The following is an 8,732-nucleotide window of genomic DNA, read 5'->3' as shown; positions in this document are numbered from 1 at the left end:
TTTTTCGTTAAGCTGATTTCCAGGAGTTTGATCAGTTCCTCGTCTGGTCTGGTTGGATCCGGATTTAGATTTAGACATTTCCTGATAGCTGCAATGCCTGCGTTGGTCTCTATGTTTGTGTACAAGCTGTCTATATCTATTGTGAAGAGAAAAGCTGTTTCTGGTAATTTGAGTGTTTTAATTTTGTCTATGAAGTCATATGTGTCTTTAAGGTAGCTAGTGTGTTTGGTGGATAGGGGGTTTAAAAAGTGGTCTATGTATTCTGCAATTCTATATGATTCACTGTTGCAATCCGATACTATCGGTCTGCCTGGTGGTATGGTGTGTGGGATAGTCCATGTGTCTGGTGATTTGTGTATTTTTGGTAGCATGTAAAAAATGCGTGCTCTGGGTGTGTCTGCCCCCTTGAGATAGTGTGCCTGTTTTCTAGTAATTATTTTGTGGTCTGTTAGTGTTTGTATTATTCTGTTAATTTCCTGAGCAGAATCAAGATAAATTGGTGCGTCTAATTTCCTGTAGTGTTCTTGATTATTTAGTTGTCTGTTGGCTTCAAAGATGTAGTCTTCTCTATCCATTATTACTATTGAACTTCCCTTGTCTGCTGGTTTGAAAATGATGTCGGTATGTTTTTGTAATTCCTTAAGTGCAATCCTTTCTGGTGCTGTTAGGTTGTCTTCTGTTTTGTAGTTACCTGGGTTAAGGCTGTGTATTGTTTTTAGATCTTCAAGAATAATCTCTGTGATTTCCTGTGGAACTTGGTTGTTATTTGGTTCCCAGTTGGATTTGGGTAGGAAGGGTATGTGATTTGAGTCTCCTTCCTCTTCAAAGAAGGTTGCGATTTTTAGCCTCCTATGGTAGTCTTGTGTTTCTGCTCGCAGTGTCTGCTTCTGTGTTGCTTTAGTTTGCGGTGTGGGTATGAAGGAGAGGCCTTTGCTCAAAAGGCTGTTTTGACTCTCTGTTGGTGTGAAGTATTTACATAGATTGACTATGTTGGATGCCCCCTCCCTGGAGATATTTGGGCTTGTGGGGTCTCCTAGTTTAAATGCTGGCACCAGTGCTGGAGCATATCTTTGGCTGTGTTGGTTGTCCAGTGGATGTTGTCTCCGCCAGCTTGAAATTTCTCAGTTGGTAATAGCGGTATGTGTGGTAGGTTGGCTGAGATGAATCCGTTTAGTTCTTCCAAGTTCCGTTGGGCCTGCATGTCTAGTGCTCGTGAGAAGTTCACCAGTGGCACTTTGATTTCTGCAGTTGGGAAGGTTGTCTTTGCTGACCTTTGTAGGTTTTTGATAGCTGTCTCTTTGACTTTCTGGTCCTTGTTGTTGATTCCGAATGATAGGATCACTTTGGTCACTCCTCTATCTGTTTTGGCTTTGTCCAGAAGGTTGGTGTCTCCCCTGCAGTGCAGCGTGCTTTAAATGAACAAGCATGCCCTGTGAATGCCAGCGGTGTCTCCCCTGCAGTGCAGCGTGCGTACAGACAGTGGCATCACAGTACAGTAGATCACTCACATTACAAGACAAATCCACAAACAGCAGCCTTCAGAGAGTCCCTCCACTGCGATGACTTTGTTATTTCACATGCAGACACGGTGCTGTCTCCCATACCTGCTCACAACGGCAAAACCAAAACCACATGAAAAGGATACTTCTCTCATCAGGCCCCATATTCAAAGTGTCACTTCATCACCTAAAATAAAAAAAAAAATTAAGCAATCTATAAATCCTTTCAGCCTAGTTGGACATTATATACAACTTTACCTGTCCCACAAGTGTCCCCCAAAAAATACATAGCATGCACCCCAAGTTGAAAGAGGCAGCATTAATCCTTACAATAGTTGCAGGGAAGAACAACTTCTGCGTTAATTAACTGCATTGAAATCAAGACAATCACGGATATAAAGAATCATTAAATACAATCACAAGTGTTACTAACTACCTTAACAAACAGTTACTCCGGGTTCAAATTATTATTATTATTATTATTATTATTATTATTATTATTATTATTATTATTTATTTCTTAGCAGACGCCCTTATCCAGGGCGACTTACAATCGCAAGCAAATACAAATACATTCAAGTGTTACAATATAAGTCATACAATAAGAACAAGAAATACAATAATTCTCAAGTGTGACAAACCACAATTCAATAATACAGCAGATAATAGTGAAAGTTACATCAGGATATGATTAAATAGTGATAGTTACATCAATACAGTCAGCACTCTTTATTGCCACTCAATATTATTTTGAAAATATCACTTGCCAAAAGAGACGACATGTGGCACTGTAATACAGAACATACTTTTAAATCCGGTGTGCATTGTAGCAGTGTGTGTGTGTGTGTATATATATAGTAGTGTGTGTGTTTATTGTGTTCAGGTTACCTTGTGTAGCTGCTCCACACTCTCACTGTGTGTGTGTGTGTGTAGCAGTGTGTGTGTTTATTGTGTTCAGGTTACCTTGTGTAGCTGCTCCAGACTCTCACTGTGTGCGTGCGTGTGCGTGTGCGTGCGCGTGCGTGTGTGTGTGTGTGTTTGTATATAGCAGTGTCTGTGTTTATTGTGTTCAATTTACCTTGTGTAGCTGCTCCAGACTCTCACTGTGTGTGTGTGTGTAAATATAGTAGTGTGTGTGTTTATTGTGTTCAGGTTACCTTGTGTAGCTGCTGCAGACTCTCACTGTGTGTGTGTGTGTGTGTGTGTATATAACAGTGTGTGTGTTTATTGTGTTCAGGTTACCTTGTGTAGCTGCTCCAGACTCTCACTCTGTGTGTGTGTATATAGCAGTGTCTGTGTTTATTGTGTTCAATTTACCTTGTGTAGCTGCTCCAGACTCTCACTCTGTGTGTGTGTGTGTGTGTGTAAATATAGCAGTGTCTGTGTTTATTGTGTTCAATTTACCTTGTGTAGCTGCTGCAGACTCTCACTCTGTGTGTGTGTGTCTGTGTGTAAATATAGTAGTGTGTGTGTTTATTGTGTTCAGGTTACCTTGTGTAGCTGCTGCAGACTCTCACTGTGTGTGTGTGTGTGTGTTTATTGTGTTCAGATTACCTTGTGTAGCTGCTCCAGACTCTCACTGCGTCGGCAGGGCTGAAGTGTTTGTTTAGAAGAGCAGGCAGGCTGTGCCACACTGACCCGGGGTGAGGCGAGGAGTGAGAGGAGGGGTGAGGTGAGGGGTGAGAGGAGGGGTGAGCTGTGCTGTGCTGTGCTGTGCTGTGCTGTGCTGTTCAGCCTACCTGCCAGCGCCTTGCCTTTGTAGAGGAGTCCCTGTTGATTGACAGGTATGTTGAGGCTGTCAGAGATCAGACTCCAGACTGTGGAGACCTTCTCATCCTCACAGACCTGTCAAGAGACAAGACCACACAGACACACAGTGAGGGGATGAGCATTAAACACTGAAACTACATCTTCATCCTCACAGGACAGGCGAGAGACAAGAAAACACACACAGACACACACACACAGACACACACACACACACACACACACACACACACAGTATCAGAGCAATCTAGCGAGGGGACGGTCGAGTATTGTCAAGAGCAAAAACACACTTTCATAAAAACTGCTGCTTTTGTATTATTATGGTCTGTATGTGTGGCATGCTATAGAAATGTATTGTGTTTTTTTTCTTTTTTTGTGCTCTGTACTGTACAGTGCTTTGTGAAACGCTTGTACAAAAATCGCTATATAAATGCAATAAAAAAAAATAAAATAAATAAATACACTGGAAGTGCTTCACATTGTCACAGAACAGTATTATGAATTTTCTCTTGGTCTACAGACATAATATTGTCTGAGAATTATTTCTCAGTCTCACAGATGAAGCGACATTTAATACAAGTGCAGAAAAAATTGTGTCAATTTAAACACAATAGCAACACTGAGGTGAAGAGACAAGCCCAACACATTTCTCTTAGAGGTAGTCGAGCAAAGCAAGAGGCGAGGACGGATACATCTGCTGGAAACGCATGGATTTGAATTTGTTTCCAGGTTCAGTATTCCCTTCACGTGTGCAGGAGTGACGGCAGGCGTAAGAACGCTGTGTGTTGTGTGTGGAGAGAGTTCGGGTGCGTTCACGACACGCAGACTTCCGTCATTCTGCGCAGAATCCGCACAGAATCGGAGCAAGTAGCCAAGGAATTTTCAGAATCTGCGCAGACTTAGCAAAGTCTGCCTCTCGTGAACGCACCCCCTGTAGTCTTAAATCGTGGGTCACGTGATTACGAGGCACACACTGACAAACCCCACACATTGTGTGTTTTCAATTTATATCTTGTTAAAACAGAAAACTATATTAATTAAAACAATAAACTCCACACAAATACATAAACAACACAGTGAATTCTAATCAGAAATTACAGTTTAAGTGACTAATGTAATCAACCACCATGGATCCCAAAATGATAGATACAGATTGGCTAACATTTCAATGCTGCAGGGAACAAGAACAACAATATAATAAACAGCGACGTCACTCCTTCACAACTCGTGTGCAGCGAACACACAACAATAAAAAGAAATTAACACACACCCGGTGATATTAAAACCATGAAGAGGCAACAACCTCGTGTGTGCACAATAAAGCATTAGCGGGGGCAATCAGATAAATCATCCATAGCAAAAAACAACACAGCAACATTAATTTGCGGTCCTTTGTCGGACTGGGTCCGACATCATTATAGCAACGCAATAAACGGGTGTTTAGTCGTTTTTTCTCCGGAAAAAGCCGAGAAAACAATTCAATTGCCGAGTGGGAGCGACAGGAGCCGAGACAAGTCGGAAAAAAAAAGAGGCGTATCTCATGAATAGTCATACATGGTATCAGGTATCAGATAACGGGGCGTTCATAGTAAACAAGCTGGCTGAGTGCGTCAGCGCACAGAGACTATCATGGACATTTGCAGAGCTTTTTTCAGATGTTATAGTAATAAAATAATGACTTGGATCGCATTATTGAGGAGTTTGGTGATAAAACGAGTGATCCGGAGATGATCGATCGCAATCGGTATGTACGACTATTATTATTATTATTATTATTATTATTATTATTATTATTATTATTTTTTATTTCTTACATAGGTAAACGCTATAGCAAACAAAGGGGTGGGGCAGGGCTGGAGATGCCTAGCGAGTGCTTTGTTGATACGCAGGGCCATTTAAACCCGTTTGACTGTGAAAAAAAACACTTTTAAACAGCGCGTATAAAATTAACTGCGCATGTGAAAATTAATTAGACCTGGCGTGCCTGACGCGCACTTAATAAATGGACTGCAAAGGGTTAAAACAAACACAGAAAACGGAGGCTGGCGCACTTTCGATTATGACAAACAAAAAGGATGAGATGAAGCCGTACAGCCAAAAAACAAGCCCCTTAAACAGGTATAAATAACAATACGTTTTTGTTTTACCTGAGGAGAATCCTCCTATTGCGATGTGAAACTCCAGGCAAGCATGGGGGCGGACATTCTGTGAAGCGCACATGCTGACGTAGGCTTTGTTATGACCGTGAACGCGCCTGATAGAAGTCTGTGGGGACCCTGGTTTCACTGCTCGTGCTGTGCCCTGTAGCTCAATATGCAGGGGTTATTTTTTTTATATAAAAAAGCCGTTTTGTGGCTTTCCAAAGACGTATCATGCGTCTGGATCGGATGTTCGTAGACAAAATGATAATTGTTTACATTTGGTCAAATACAAGATTGCATGCAGTTTCCAAACATCTCCCCCTGGTGGTTAATTGCGGTGTTTACGGCAGAATAATTCAATGGGTTTCTCCATATCCCATATATTTTCATATTACCCATAATTCAATTTGTGACACTTAACTGGAAAGGTACATATATTTAAATTATATATATATTTTTAATAATTAAAATTGTATAAAACATTGAACATATATTATCCACAAACGCCGTTTTGGTAACAATATAATATTTGAACTTATTTTAATATATAAATTAATGAGTAGTAACCCTAAATTGAATTTTACTTAGTTATACGAATTATAAATAGCTATTGGAATGATGTAATTAGCATATATCCCATTCATCCTGAATTGTAAAATTACTGATTTGTGAGGAATAAATCAAAAGTTATGTGTAATATATATATATAGATATATATTTTTTTATTTTAAAGAATTAAATTGTATAAAACATTAACCATATAATCCTCAATGACCACTTTGGTGACAATATAATATTTTTTATCATTTTAAGATAGAAATATACTGTAATAAAATCAAACCACAAATAGACTTTGGACTAATTATATGAGTTATAAATAACAATTGAACTCTTTATATATTATATAGCAAGAGCTGTGTGGCTTGAGCTAGTGATTGTGCTTGGTATGAGTGAAGTGGCTGAGATTGAATGTGTGTGAGTAAATACAGTGCTGAGAGAAGGCTGGTTGGAGAGAGAGAGAGAGAGATGGGAGCCCCCCCCCAGGAAAGGAAAGGGGGGGTGGAGAGATGGGAGGGACAATGGGGAGGGGCGCGGAGGATGAAGAGAGGCAAAGACGAGCCACGCGCGTCAAAAAGGCCAGCGCTGACCTTTTTGACGCGCGTGGCTCGTCTTTGCCTCTCTTCATCCTCCGCGCCCCTCCCCATTGGACATAGACCACCCCCCCGACCACTGCCTTTTGACCCATGACCATTCACTTATGAGCCCTTCAACCTTTTAGGATATACATTTTATTTTCTTTTATATATTTTAACCCTTTAGACCCCTGAATAATTAAAGAACCCTTTTGGAGATTCCTTGAAATTTTGGCAAAAAACAGATTTCACTTGACTTATTGAAATAACTGTCTTGGAAATTCTATTGAAAGGAAGACTGTAGATTCTCAAACAGCAAGTTTTATTAAGATTTGCAAACCTGGAGCCTGTCACAACACTCAGTGCAGAGTCAGTTTGAGAACAAGCCCACATAACACTGCCAAACTTGTGACAGTTGGGCATGTAGCAACTTGAGCAAAACTCTTGCATACAGAGGAGACAGAGACCATATTTTTAGTAGAACAGACAGTCAAAAGGGTGGCTCAAAATTATCTTCATGACTCATAACTTCTACTTTTGCAATTGGTTGCCACATTGTAACGGTTTGAAACTAAAAGCTTCAGCCAACAGCGAATAAAACAAACAAAAAAAAAACGAGGGTCCTCAATTAACAAATTTAATGCCACACACACCAGTAAACTACACACAAGTGAATCGCAAATGATTTAAGACAAGCCCACAAATAGTAGAGGGTAAAGCAACAAACAATTTTAAAGTCAGGCAAGGAAATAAAGATATGAAATAGCCAATTACTAATATAGTAAAAAAACTTATAAATGTATAAGTTATATATATATATAACAAAAATGATCACACACATATCACTCATGCAAAACAATGTCCCGAACAAATCAAGCCCAAAAAACAATCCAAGTAATCCAACCGAGCAAAAAAGAAACAAATGCAAAAAATGGAAACAACCCCAGAATGATCTCACCTGACTGTTTGTTTGTTTGTTGATGCTTATTCTGTAGTTCCAGTGGCAGTCCAACAGCAACAAGTTGTCCAAGAGATGCTCCAAGGTAGGTATAGTTCTTATTTAATATAATTTTCTTGTAAATAAAATCCTGAAAGTCAACTGGAACCCATTCAGAACCTGCACACAAACCACACCGCCATACACAAAATGGAGGAACCCAGAACACAAAACCTGCCTCCCTTCAACCCTCTACCTGTTTAAAAAAGAACAAAGGCTCATGGGAGATCAGCCTTCTTAAAGGGGAATCCTTAATTAAATAGATACAATAATTAAGAAGTTACCTGGCCAGGCATTTTAACTAAAGGGAGTGTTTATTTAAACACTTGTGTGGCTAGTGCCACAACATGTTAGCGTTCACATTTAGAAGACAGGATGCTTGGTGCTATCTGTGGATACCCCTCTTGCTGACAGCGGCATTATTCTGCACGCAGCTATTTGTTGCAAACATAAGATACAGAGTAGAAAAATACAAACAGTTACAGAGTGCTACAATACAAGTTATTACATTAAAATATGTGTTCTTAACATTGTCTAGAATACCTTGTTTTGTGAATTTTCTACCACATAACCATAAATGAAAAACTTTGACAAATCTTTCACTACACATTTTCTTTGTTTTGAACAGGTCAAATTATTGTTTCAAATAACACAAAATTGAAAGTTTTCTAAAATAAAACCTGTTGTTTTACTGCAACAAATTTAAGCCGATATAAAGAAATGCAAGAAAAAAACCTGTTTAACACTAAAACCACAGAGACATCGGACAACATACAACCACTGAAGCTGCAAAATATGTGTCTATTTATTTACAAAAACATCACATATATATAAAAACATGACAATCAAATCAAATAAACTCTATGCGATGTTGGTTATTATTATTATTATTATTATTATTATTATTATTATTATTTATTTCTTAGCAGGCCCTTATCCAGGGCGACTTACAATCGTAAGCAAATACATTTCAAGTGTTACAATATAAGTAATACAATAAGAGCAAGAAATACAATAACTTTTGTTCAAGTGTGACAAACCACAATTCAATAATACAGCAGATAATAGTGATAGTTACATCAGGATATGATTAAATAGTGATAGTAACATCAGGATGTGATTAAATACAAAGTACTACAGGTTAAACACTTGGCAGATTACAGTATTCTGAAGTACAGGATTAAATGCAGTAAAA

General features: G+C 39.0%; 1 long non-coding RNA gene across 2 annotated transcripts; it reads right to left on the bottom strand.

Moving 5' to 3' along the window:
• Window positions 1–442: 442 nt before the first annotated feature.
• On the bottom strand, window positions 443–7,747 carry LOC131697906 (uncharacterized). 2 transcript variants are annotated; one of them, XR_009307533.1, is made up of 3 exons: window positions 7,499–7,747; window positions 3,054–3,344; window positions 443–1,686 (listed from the first exon to the last, which is right to left on the bottom strand). It is a non-coding gene; the product is annotated as an uncharacterized LOC131697906 (long non-coding RNA). The 2 variants fall into 2 exon arrangements; XR_009307532.1 differs by having other exon boundaries at window positions 3,239–3,344.
• Window positions 7,748–8,732: the final 985 nt, after the last annotated feature.

The sequence above is a fragment of the Acipenser ruthenus genome, chromosome 17 (genome assembly GCF_902713425.1).
Source record: "Acipenser ruthenus chromosome 17, fAciRut3.2 maternal haplotype, whole genome shotgun sequence".
In the NCBI taxonomy this organism is placed as follows: domain Eukaryota; kingdom Metazoa; phylum Chordata; class Actinopteri; order Acipenseriformes; family Acipenseridae; genus Acipenser; species Acipenser ruthenus.
This window is presented reverse-complemented; position numbering and strand designations above follow the sequence as displayed.